The sequence below is a fragment of the Nuphar pumila genome, chromosome 7 (genome assembly GCF_984573655.1).
Source record: "Nuphar pumila chromosome 7, dmNupPumi1.hap1.1, whole genome shotgun sequence".
Taxonomy (NCBI): Eukaryota; Viridiplantae; Streptophyta; class Magnoliopsida; order Nymphaeales; family Nymphaeaceae; genus Nuphar; species Nuphar pumila.
In genome coordinates, this window is record NC_143255.1 from 100,809,348 (window position 1) to 100,822,540 (window position 13,193).

The window sequence follows — 13,193 nt, forward strand, 5'->3', positions numbered from 1 at the left end:
GTCGGGCAGGGCCTGCCTAAGGGCCCAACAAAGCCCAGCCCGACTCAACCATACTCAGGCTTGGGCCAAACTCGGGCCGGGCCCTTTAGGCTTGACCCAGTGAATGGGTCATGTCAGGCCCTATGTAATTTACATAAGGGCCCAGAGGGCAGGACGGCACTGAGTTTATTCAGGCCAGGGCTGCAAATTGCAGCCCGAACTTGACGTTATTTGGATCGGTACCTGAAAGTCTGTCCGACAACCCAGCCCTACTGATATGTTGATCTAATTTGTATAAATCATACCAAATGTAACATTTTGTGATATATAAATCTTTGCATATCTCTCTCTCTCTAAGAAACAAGAGTTTCCGGCTTTTCTTAATTATATATATTGGTCAGTGAGACTAGAGTGTTTTTGTTTTCAAACTAAAGGGGTTTGGCGTAGTGGGATGCAGCCTAAGCCGTTTGGTGGTATAGGTTCAAATCTCCATGGCATCATCTCTTGCACAAGCAGAAGCATGACTACTCCTTGGGAACAAGAGATAAGTAGGGATGGCAGTGGGGTGGGGCGGGGCGGGGTGGGGGACAAGGTCTCCACGCCCCGCCCCGCCTCAAGATTTTATCCTCCACCCCCGCCTCCATCCCCGGCGGGGAATGGATTTTATCCTCCATCCCCGTTTCATGTCCTCCATCCCCGGTTCAAACAGGGATGAGGCGGGGCGGGGATATTGCGGGGAAAAGTGGTTGGGGCGGGGATCATGGTAGGGACGGGACGGGGCGGGGCGGGAAAAAGTGCATGTCCATCCCCGTTTCATACCCTTCATCCCCGGTCCAAACGGGGCGAGGCGGGGCAGGGCCCCGCTTTCCCCCGGTCCACTGCCATCCCTAGAGATAAGCCCACATAGTTTAAAACTGCCAGGACAATGATCATAAGTATGGCAGGCAGATCCAGGGTGGTTTCTCCATGTAAATATATATATAAAAAAAAATGAATTTATGGCTTTGTTTGGGAACTGACATTCAGAAACAGTTTATTTATTTGGGAAGAGTGGCAGTTGCCAACCCCTAAATTTGGCAGCCATGACCTCTAGGAAGTGGTAGTTATCAAATCCAGTTTTTAGGGCAAATAAAAAAGGGAGACAACTAAACTCCTTTTCCAAATGCATAAACCACCTCTTATTTTACCAAATGCATAAACTCCCGTTCGAATTATAATTTTGAATCAGAGAAGACATCTCTATGTGAGACTTCTTAATTTTGATAGGGTTGCATTAGGCATAAGGCAGATTACCAACATCAAACTAAATAAAGAATTGTTAAAAGAGAAGCAACAGGTTGTTACCATAGTGACAAAAGTTCAAAATATAATGCCAGCCAACTTCTTTTGAGAAATTGAAATTTTTCGCTTTTATAGCATTTTTATCAGCATAAAAAAATAAATTAAAATTAGGAAGAAAAATATGGAAAAATGTGAAAAAAAATAAATATGCAAAATAAAAAGTAACCTGTTCTTCCAGAGGTATATAGGCATTATAAATGCAAATATCACAATATAAGTCACAATAATTTCAATAAAATGACAACAACGCAATATCCTAGCCGTTTAATATGGCATTTTTTCACAATATTTTCTTAATGGGAAGTTATATCTTGATCTAGACATGAGTTTTAAAAAAATATTTGATTACAACTTTTTTATCACCACTTCCCAAAATATCATTCTTTCTTTCATCGACACCAACCATGCCTTACTCCTGCAGTAACAGATAGGTTTAAACCCCCTCATCAATGTCACAGTGACACGAGCGGATACATTCAGAGACACCAACACGTACGGATATTATTTTAACCACAAAAATTGAACTAATTAAGCTTAAACCCCTTATGTTTTGTTTGTTCGGTTCATTTACCAGCCGTACCCTGAACTCTTCTCATGTCATCATGAACTTTGATGTAACCGATAGAAGCGAAGGCTGAACTACCTAAATTTGAAAAGAATGTTAATACATATTCATCATAAATTGCCAATCATGCCGTCTTAGCTCAGCTGGTAAAGCGCGTGGCTTTTAACCACGTGGTCGTGGGTTCGATTCCCACAGACGGCGTTTTGAGTCTCCTTTGTTTCGTCCTCCTTTTATAACCGTTTTGACTCGTCCTTCCTTCTCGATCCATGGAGAACAATTTTTTCTTTTAATTTATGGATTAAATTTGTTGACTAAAAAACATTTTATCGAATATATCATTTACTACAGAGAGGTTTATGCATTTCATTAATAATAATAATTTATAATTCAGCAGAACAAAAAGCATATATAAGCTAGACTCTGCTGTACTAAATATTGTTTACAATGGTCTGTGAGCCCTTTGAGCCTTTCATCTTTTGTGTTTTGCTTATATTTGTGCCTCCATATTGTATTGCGGCTTGAATTATGTTTTCACTTTCTAAAATCTTGTGCTCAGATGTGTAGTGATAAGAATTTAAAGCCGCGAAATGCCGGCAGATAAATTCCTTTAAGGAATTGAACATTTTTATTTTTATTATGTTTTTATCGGTACAATAATTAATTAATTAATTTAAGTATATTCATAACAAGAAATTATATATATATATATATATATATATATATATATATATATATATATATATATATATATATATATATATATATATATATATATAGTGTCATTTTCCTTGTTAAATAGTCTATATAACGGTGAGTATATCCATAAAATCATGGCCATTAGGCCTGGTGCACCGTCAGGTACCCAGCTCATATTGGGCTGGGCTCGGCAGCCCAAGCTCGATTCAAGTCAATAAGCTGCTCTAGACTACTTGTATTTAAAGATGGCAATTCATTTTTTGTCAATATCGCTGTACATGTAGGAAAATCTTGCCGAACCACGTAAAATTCTTGCTCTTGCCGAACCACGTAAAATTCTTGTTCTTTGTGTGGTTGTTTTTTTTTCGATTCTTCGCATTTTTATTTCTTTGATTTATCAAGTGTCATTTATGGATAGGTTGTTGAATTGTTTTCTAACAACCATGTTCTCTAAACAAGTCATTCTATCCCCCCACCCCCACACACACCCAAAATATCTGCATGACAAAACAAAAATATGATCAAAGTGGTCCACAAAAACCTAACCTCATTTATGTAAAAGGGTTGAACGTTGACATGATAAGACACCCACTTGCAACCCTAATACTCTACAACATTACAAATAATATCAAATAGTTGTCCAATTCATTCTAGCAAGAATAATGATTAAAATAGTTGTCCACCTAGATGGTATCCCATATGGTAAGCGTGGTCATGTGTGAAGCTGAAGGCCTAGGATCGAATCTCTCTGCCACACGGGGCTGCTGTTGTTCCGGTAGGAGTCCGCCTAACCCGAGATTGCCTTTCAAATAAAAGAAAGAAAAAAAGAATAAAGAAGGTACCAAATGGGGACTTTGTGCATGTCACCTTGTGTTGGGACATTGTAGGTTCAAAACCCAATGGTATAGTTGTATAACTGGTAGGAGTCTGCTTAACCCAACTTTCTAATTATCCTCTTATGGCCACTACCTAATTATCCTCTTATGGCCACTACCTTACATGTCAGGGTACATTTCCTTATAAGGAGAAGGACTTCAAGTGTCTTACCAACAAGAGATTTGCTAATGTACGGTAGGTGATTATAGGGTTGTCTTTTTGGCTTAGTTGGAAAAAAAATTAAGCCATACAACTGTGACCATGACAAGGATAAGTGCATGAATTCAAGAAGTTGGAAGAATCGATTCCATTGAAAATTGATCATTATCAAGTGCTGCTCTAGTGGGTCCTGGAGATTAGAAATTCACCAGTCTCCACCTCTTAGTCCTTTAAGCCGAAAGATCAATGTGCAACAATGGAAATCATCTGCCACAGACATAGTGAGAAACATTCCTAAAATCACACGATATTTCTGTCAGTCGTTTTCGGTCAAAACATCGCAATATTTTGAAAATATCATGATATTTCTAAATAATTAAAAGTATCACCGTTTTATCAAGATATTTTTTCTATTGATTATATATCAAAAATTTAATTTTGGATATTTTTATCGTTTCACAGATTTTTTCTTTTGTAAATTATTCATTTCAGCTGATATTTTGCTGATAAAAAAACAAGGGTAATTATATATTTTTTAATTTCTCACAAGATATTGGTTTCTAGTATATTTCCGTCTAAAGATCAGAGCCTACAAGCCACTGAATTCGTTTACGCTCAAAACACCTCACTCCACATTTTCAAGATCACAAAACCTTGTTTCCTCAAATGCCTGTGGAAATTTTAAACAAATGTTCATTGGTTCATTCTTGGTTTTAGTAAACCAGTTCCCATACGACAGACCTATCAATATACTTTCGCTATCCAAACAGATTCCAACCCTGTTTTCAAATATCAAATGGAAATTGCTTTCTTCCAAACATCATTTGGACGACTCTCAATCTAATTCATTGCTGCCTTTTGGCACAAAAGATTTGGACTCAACATGAGACATGTCATTTTTGCTTAATTTTCCATTACAAATAGTATATAAGAGGATACTGCATGAAAGTGAATTGGAGGACTCGTGTGACATAGCTTGAGACATCATTTTGCTCATTTACAAGTCCTCTATACTTGTTAGTCATCCTTATGAGTACATTTTTGTGATGCATGATACCACCATGCACTTAATGTTGATTCTTGAATTTTCTCAAGATTTTGTAAAAACAAGAGAAATGTACAAGTTGTGATTGTGATTGCCCCTTGTGATTGTTTTTGCTTTGAATCTTGTGAAAGTTGGTTATAAGGTTGAGCCTTTGACAAACAACCATAGCTTCTACTCTCTCCCACCTTTGACCAAAGCAACAAGTGAGAAGCTATAAGGCAATTAGGTTTATAAAGCTTGTTTGTTGCACCATCCAACTCGCTCCATATGACAACCATATTAGTTCTGTAGTCAAATCAAGTTGGTCACTTTTATGCACTCATCAAGTGGCAGTCCTTTCAAGCATTCTAGAGACCGATTTAGTTCGACAAAGACGATTTTATTTTTTATATGATTTCTCGTTACTCATGTCAACATTATCACTTGTATCCTTAATGACTTGTACCCTAAGCCACTAAGGGCATGTTTGGAAGCGAGAAAGATATAGGAAAAATGATGCAAAATGAAAAAACCATATGGATTTTTTTACCCTTCCAAACGAGAGAGATTTTTTCGCTGAGAGAGTTTTTCCAAAAAGTACACTTTTTGATAGAAAACATTCCTCCATGGGGAGGGCGGAGGAATGTTTCATACAAAGAAAATTTTTATTTTTACACTCCCCACCACCTATACCATATCTCACAACCACTATCACTATCACCATTCATCTCACCACCATCACTACCACCCTCCTCTTCTCTCACATTTTTTCACATTTTTCCATCAGGTTTTTCTCATGCTACACAAACAAGTGAAAAAATTCTTTTGAAAAACTTCTCATGTAAACTTTATTTTTCTATGAGAGTTTTTATCTCTTCTAAATGTGCCCTAAAACATTGTACCAAGTGCAGACGTGTACTTGGAAGTAGGACTAAGAAATGAGATGAGAAACTCATGGCTTAGCTTCACTTGACTCATCCATTCTTGTTTAAACTCGTGATTAATCTTGGTGAGCCAAGTTGCAAGCTTCTTGAGAAGATTACAATAGCCAAACAATAACACATGAGGATTTCTGACTTTGGTCGAATCATGTTCTCATTCAAAAAAATAAAAAAATAATTATATACATGAAACTATAGCATAGAGTAGTTGATGAAAAGGATGTGTGGCTTCTAAAGAGAAGGCCAAGTGTTCAAATCAAATTATGATTAGATTGAAAAAATAATGAATAAATTCTTTTTAATGAGAGCAAGGGCTAGCTCTTACTCAGCTTATCACGATCGTGAGCCCGGGCCCGAGCTCTAAATTGGTTTTAGCTTTAATGAGAGTCAAGATTAGAACTTGAACCGAATAAGCTCTGCTAGTTTGGTGTGGGAAAAACCTACTTATACGTGGCATAGATGTGTTAGAGGACATGTTGGAGGACACATAGGACATGTGAGTGCATGACACATGAAGGACCCTGGTCTCTCTTAAGATTCTCTCAGGATGGACTCTCTCAAGAAAAAAACCCACATGCAGAAGGACTCCCATAAATTGAAGTCTCTTATAGAGACTTGCACCAAAACCATGTAGACGACTTCCTGGGAACCCTAAACTCTCAAAATCGTGTAACCCAGAAGTCCTCCTAAGTCTATAAATATAATAATAATCATAGCTCTCAAGCGACTTGAAGTGAGCCTTTCTCGTGAACTCAGGCACATTTTTGCTGAACCACGTAAATTGTTTGTTATCTTTGTGCGTGTGTGTCCTTTTAACATGATCTGTGTGATTCATAATAAGCCATAGTCTAGGTAGTGAAAGATCAATCAAAATAATAAACTTGCTAAGTTGCACAACAGGTTGGACAGACCCATCAATTGATGGGCCCATTGGCATTGACCAATATATATATATATATATATATATATATATATATATATATATATATATATATATATATATATATATATATATATATATATAGGGGTAGCAGACAACTTTGATTCATGATTATCACCAGCATACCAAGCTTCCAAAAGGGTTTTAATGTTTTTCTCAATCTAACCATATAGATGCATTCTACATGCTTGATTTTGTAGGAATAAACTCGTAGATCATCTGATTTGTTCATGTGGCTAGGTTTTTATAAGGTTTCAAAATAGACAGTATGAAATTTTTATAAATATTCAAGCTTAATAATGTTAGCATAAATAGATGGGGAGAACACCACTTACCAGAAGCTACCATGGCCGATTTGAATGAAGCTTTAGATGAGGCAGGTTGTTGATGTTCTCCTCAACAAATCAATGCCCTTGATGAGCCCATGCCTCTATGTCGAGAGGTAAATAGGACCCTTGAACCCCAGAGAGAATGAGAAATTGGTATTGCCCATGTAGCTCTCATCAATGGACAATTATGAGTTCTATTGACATTCTTATCATTGTCCTGTAACCGACAAAACCCCCAAAACTGATAATCTACAACCACTTAGTCTCTTAATGTGCTTGGGTTAATATGGGTCACATCTAGGTTGGATGAGATCCAAAAATTCAATAATCTTTCTTTTGACCCATTTGACACAAAAAAATACATTATTGAGGTTGTTTACTATTATCTCGATTCAATTTTCATATGGGTTCACATGCTATACTAAATCACAAGAATGAATCATACAAGTCATGAAGATAAACATTTCTATATGAGATGTCATGTTTTCATGTACTACAATATTATTCATTTTAAGTGTTTAGCATGTTAAGAGTACCTTTATGAACATGTTGGCCTCTAACATATTCTATTTGATCTTTTTAATATTATTATTTTACTATTCTCTCTTCACAATCGAGAGACACTTTATACAAAATCAACAATGCACATAACATAGCGAACCAATTTAGTTTCAGAAATGTGCACATAAAATCATAATATATTGTCATACATCACAAGGAATCAAATAGACTCATCCTCATCACATGTTGGAAATACAATCTCGATGTTAGCCCTTTAGTAAGGAGATTTGTAGTTATTTTCTTTGTGTTGATTGTATCAATACACACTAAGTGATTCACAGTTCTTTCTTTAACAATAAAGTACTCTAACTTCATGTGTTTACATGAAGTGAAGCTCTTGTTATTATTAGAGAAAAATACAACAATTTCATTATCACAAAAAATCTTCAGTGGCCTTCTCAATAGAGTCCACTATACCAAGACATGAAATAAAGTTTCTAATCCATGTGCCCTGAGATGAAGTATCGTATAGAGCAATAAATTTTACCTTGAATATTTTTAGTCACTTGTAATTGTAAAAGCAACAATCTAAGCCTATTTGAGCGCTCTCACATCACTACAAGAAAAATGCCAATTAGCGACGGACACTATCCGTCGCCCATTCCGTCGCTAATGTGTTTAGCGACGGATTTGCGACAGATAGCGTCTGTCGCATAATTTTAGTCGCTAAATTCTGAAGGCATTTATCTGTCGCCAGTCCGTCGCTAATTAGCGATGTCGTAGTGACAGAGTATATCCGGATAAATTTCGTCGCTAAGTTTTGGTCGGCAAGTTAGCGATGGATTTAAGACAGAATATAATCCGTCGCTAATCCGTCACAAAATTAAAAAAAAATAAAAAAAAAGAGCCTCGAGGCGTGCGTCTCATTCGCCTTGAGGCACGCCTCAAGCCGAGGTGTGCGCCTCATATGCCTTTTCCATATTAAACACTGTGGAGCTAAACTCTTTCCCATAAACAATTTATTAAAAGGTAAAAGATCCCACAAAACATTGTTAAATTTTTATTTGCAAGGATTTCATAATTTTCTTCGGGCTCAAATTCAAACTATCACATTTGTTGACCAAGTGAAGAGCTGATATGAATATAACTACCATAAGAAATGTTGCATTATATACAAAATTATGTGACAGTATGTTCCATTGCAACAGTTTTCCATATTAAAAAATTGCACATGAAAAATGCTAAAATCTTGACAAATTGGATGTATAAGATACATTAGGCTGATATGATCTTGTGGACTCAAACTACTCTCCAAAAATCTTATCATTATCTAATCTTTGTTCAAGCATAGCCAACACTCAGCTCATCATAGTCATACTGGTCAGACTTGGACTACTCAGTCCAACTAGAAAAGAGAACTCTTTCAAATTATGTTTGAATTAAGAAAAACAATTCAGTAAGAAGATCATAGATGAACATAATGTCATCCATTTGATTAAACTTTATAACAAAATGTTGGGCCTGACTAAGCTTTGTGCATGGCTAAATACAGAGAAGATTAGGAAGAGGAAAAGGAGAAGTACATTTTGCATGTTAGGATACTTCCACACCATAATTTGGTTTTGGGAATATCCATGAGTGCTTACTATTTCATTTACATTTTTACTCCACAGAAGATTGCAAACCTGTAGCAGCATTATTATGAGGTTAATCAGCAATCAAGAAAATAAAGAATAGACATTACTAGAGAAAGAAAAAAACTTCAATCTTTAAAAACAACAAAGAGAATAAATAACAAACATTAGAAAAACAGAAAAAAGCTTCAATCTTTAACTGTAACAAAAATTTTACCTGACTTCCCGTGTCTATGAAATTTATTTTATTGTTGTTTGCAGTGTTCCAAAAGTGAATGCATCGGTCAGCAGTTCCACCACCTGATGCAAGAAGGCCACTTTGATGAGGTGACCAAGCAATGGCTTTCACAGCAACAGTGTGCTCTGTAAGCTTCAGAAGAGGTTGTTGTGAATGTTGATTCCATATCAAGAGCTGGTTCCAAAAAAATCATCCAGTTGTAAGCAATGATCAATTTTTAAAGCATAGAAAAATGTTCTCTGCATCAAATGAATTACTATCTTAGCATATTGCAGACCTGATTGTCATTTCCACCTGATGCTAGTTCTCTGTCGTCATGGGACCATTTTAATCCACATACCTATCATTATAGCAGGAAAAGTAGAAGATAAATGTTAATCTGTCCATCATGAACAAACACACAAGCACATATAATATGGGAGATAATCAAAATGGCATTAGCAAAAGCAGTACACCTCAGATTTTTGACCAACAAGTTTGCTAACAAAGTCATTAGGGGCACGAATATCATGTTGAAGGATGTGTCTGTCTCTATTTCCAGAAGATAGTATGCATGAGCTCCATGCTAGCACTCTTGTTCTTGTTTGATGACCATCCATGCTTCGGACTCTTTTGCAGCGAGTTCCATCCCATATCTGTTAAAGCACATGCAATTGGTAATCACTATCTAAATTGCACAAAATTATGTGACTGTGCATAGGGCTTTGGCCTGTTAAAATCTTCATGGTGAACGGAGAAGATTAAAATTGCACATGGAAAATGCAACAATGACAACTAAGCGACATGCAAGAAAATGAACAGATGACCGAAAAAAGGACTGATGTAAATTATAGTAACAGAAAACATAAATATAATCCACCTTCAAAGACTTACTCGTCGCCAACTATTCTCAAGGAATTCATTCACAAAAATGGCATTCTGCCCATACATAAGTGGTGAAATCCAGTAGCCCATAATCCACCATTTCTTAATATCATCTGTCGCAAATGAATACGATTCACTAAATAACTATAATTTTTAAGAAAATGCTTACATCTTAATAAAGAAGGATGCATCTATAAGAAAAAGAAAGAAAGAGAACAACCATATGGTAGCCTTACCCTTGAAGAGTATGAAACCACCAAGAACGACAATCTCAAGCATTGCGAAGGATCCAAATGTATTTGAAATAATCAGGTCACGGCCCAAGGAAGCAATTAAACGGAAAAGACCAAATGCCATTTGGTTAATTGCTAGAAGCAGGAGATATTGCCTGAACATCCTGTAGTTACAGCATGGGAGAACATTTTGTATTTGAATTGCATTAGATTCCAACTAAGGGATGCAATAGATTATTATTTCTTGTTCATACAATATTCTCTTGTTTAGGCAGAAAATGTGAAAGAGGCCATGATTTAATCAGATATACAAATAATCTTCAAAATGAAATTAATGTCTCACCTGCCAGCATTTGGATCAAAACCCACCACATAGTAAGTCAAAAACACCCATACAGCAGCCTCAACAATTGATACAGGGACGGTAGCAATCCATGCAGGGAGTGAATACGCCCATGCTGGATAGAAACGCAAGTCTCTTTGCTTATAAAAAACAGGCAGTTATGCAATTGTCATAGAAAGCTCAGCAAAGCCATTGAACATAAGTAAGACTAGCCCAAAAAACAGAGCACCCAGATAAATTACTCCATTATTCACAGTGTTCCATTGCATCTCAGTACGTAGAAAGAGTGTCATTGTGATAATGCCGACGACCGTAAGTTGTAACAAGATTAAAATATATAAAACGATTGAGCAAATCATGAAAAAAATCTTATCAATAAATTGAAAGTGCAATAAGGTTTAGGGAATCAGCAGTGTTTTTTTTTACTTTTATTTCTTGAACTTTTGTACAAGCCAAGCATTCTCAATTTCATCATAGGATTTGAGAATGAATGCATTTTAGGCCAACAAAAACCCCCAACAAAAAAGTGATATGTTAACGAGTGACAAAAACCCCCAACAAAAAAAGAAATTAATAAGCACGAACCCATCTCTCTCTCTCTCTCTCTCTCTCTCTCTCTCTCTCTCTCTCTCTCTCTCTCTCTCTCTCTCTCATAATGAACCATCGGCACCAAAATCCACACCTCTGAGCCCTCCAACTCCACCGTCAATGACCTGATCTTTGTCCAACTCCGGTCGTCGATTGCCTTCGACTGGAGCTCCTCCAGTGGCACATCGCCATATTTCTCAGCAAGGGGATCAGTCTCCTAGACAGCTGCGGCGGCAGTTGTGGCCGACGACAGCTTCCTTCCTCGCGGCCTCCTTGCTTAGGGCTTTGCCTTCCTCCTCCGCGAGCGAGGAGGGGTCGTCGTCGTCGGAGATGATGCGGATGACGACGGAGTCGACCTGGGGGAGGAGGGAGGCGAAGCGCCCTAAGCGTAACAAGAGAGAGGGAGGGTGGGAAAAAATGCACCCTAATTTGGTAACTTTAATCGAAAATTAGCGACGAAATTAGTGAGGGAAATATTTCATCATCAATCTGTCACTAATGTGCTATAAATGTTGCGGCAAAAATTTTTGTCGTCAATCAGTCGCTAATTAGCGACGGATTGGTGATGAAAGTTTTTTTGTCGCTAATTTCACGAATATTACGAAGATTGGCGACGAATAGGTTTCTCTCGCTAAGTCTGTCGCTAATTTGCGACGGAAAAAATTCATCGCAAATATTTGTCGCTAATCAGGGTTTTTCTTGTAGTGCTTCACATAGTCATTTGTGGTATGCTTTGTAGAAGTGAAAAATAAATACATAAATGTTTATATAAGATTCATATTGAAAATGTAAATGTGAGACATTTTATTATTCACCTTTTTTAAGGCAAGTATAATAGGGTCATTATCGTTCCACTTTGGTGAAAACAATAATACTCAAAGTTGCTTTGCCTTCTTAAGGAATTAACACTTAATTGGTGAAATTAGTAGAACATGTGACTAGAGAAAATTTGACATTGTACCTTTGGGTTAATAGCTTGTCTTCAATATCTAGTCTAAGAATGATAACTACTTTGAGAGGTGCTTTTATGTGCCATGCCATCTTGAAAGCACTAATATGATGCCCTATAACTCTTATGTGTTTTTATGCATTTTTTATAGAAAACCCATCCATTGAATTCCATTTGGAACATATCTTTAACCCCCGGTTGCCAAGTGTGTTTTCCAACCTCTATCGTGACCAAGGGAAAGCCTCACCCGAACATTGCAGAGTTTCATGTTTGGGATGATGTTAGTATCAATGACATCATTAATGTGTATCCCTCAAAGATCACTATACAAAATATTTTGAGAATTGGTAGGCCCTTTAGGAAAAGAAGACCCTGTTCCTTCCAAGGGTTAAACCAGAATTCTATTTCTTTGCCTCCCCCAATGATCCCTCGAATCCCTTCCAACAAAACCAATGTCCCAATCCGGACACCCCCTCTGCCCATGAGATAGTACCTTAAATTTCTTAGGAACCCACATAGATTCCTTATATAAGTATTTAAATTTAACTAATGAAATCCAAGAACTATTTTTATTTTGGCATATCCTCCATGCAAGCTTGGATAATACTGCTTTGTTAGTCTCTTCTAGATTCTTTATCTCAACAGCCCTCATAGTTTGGACTTACATACATGTTCCCAACTAAAAAGGTGAGTGTGCCTATGGGTCTCACAATCATGCCAAAGAAAGTTGCATAAGATTTTCTCAATATCCTGAATGATTGCCATGGGTAAGCAAAAACAACTCATTTAATAAAGATAAAAAGAGCTTAGCATTGAGTTGATTAAAACAATTCAAGCTGCCATAGACAGGAGCTTTTCATGCCATGATTCCAACTTTGCCTGAAACTTCTCTACCAACTTCCCACACATGCCCTTCTTTGATGTTATCTTAATTGGGGGAAGACCCAGGAATGTTATAGGGAGATTCTTCACTTGCCATCCACTAAGTTGTTA

General features: G+C 37.0%; 1 non-coding gene across 1 annotated transcript; it reads left to right on the top strand.

Annotated features, from left to right (window-relative positions):
- Positions 1-2,013: 2,013 nt before the first annotated feature.
- TRNAK-UUU (transfer RNA lysine (anticodon UUU)) lies at positions 2,014-2,086 on the top strand. The gene has a single exon. It is a non-coding gene; the product is annotated as a tRNA-Lys (tRNA).
- Positions 2,087-13,193: the final 11,107 nt, after the last annotated feature.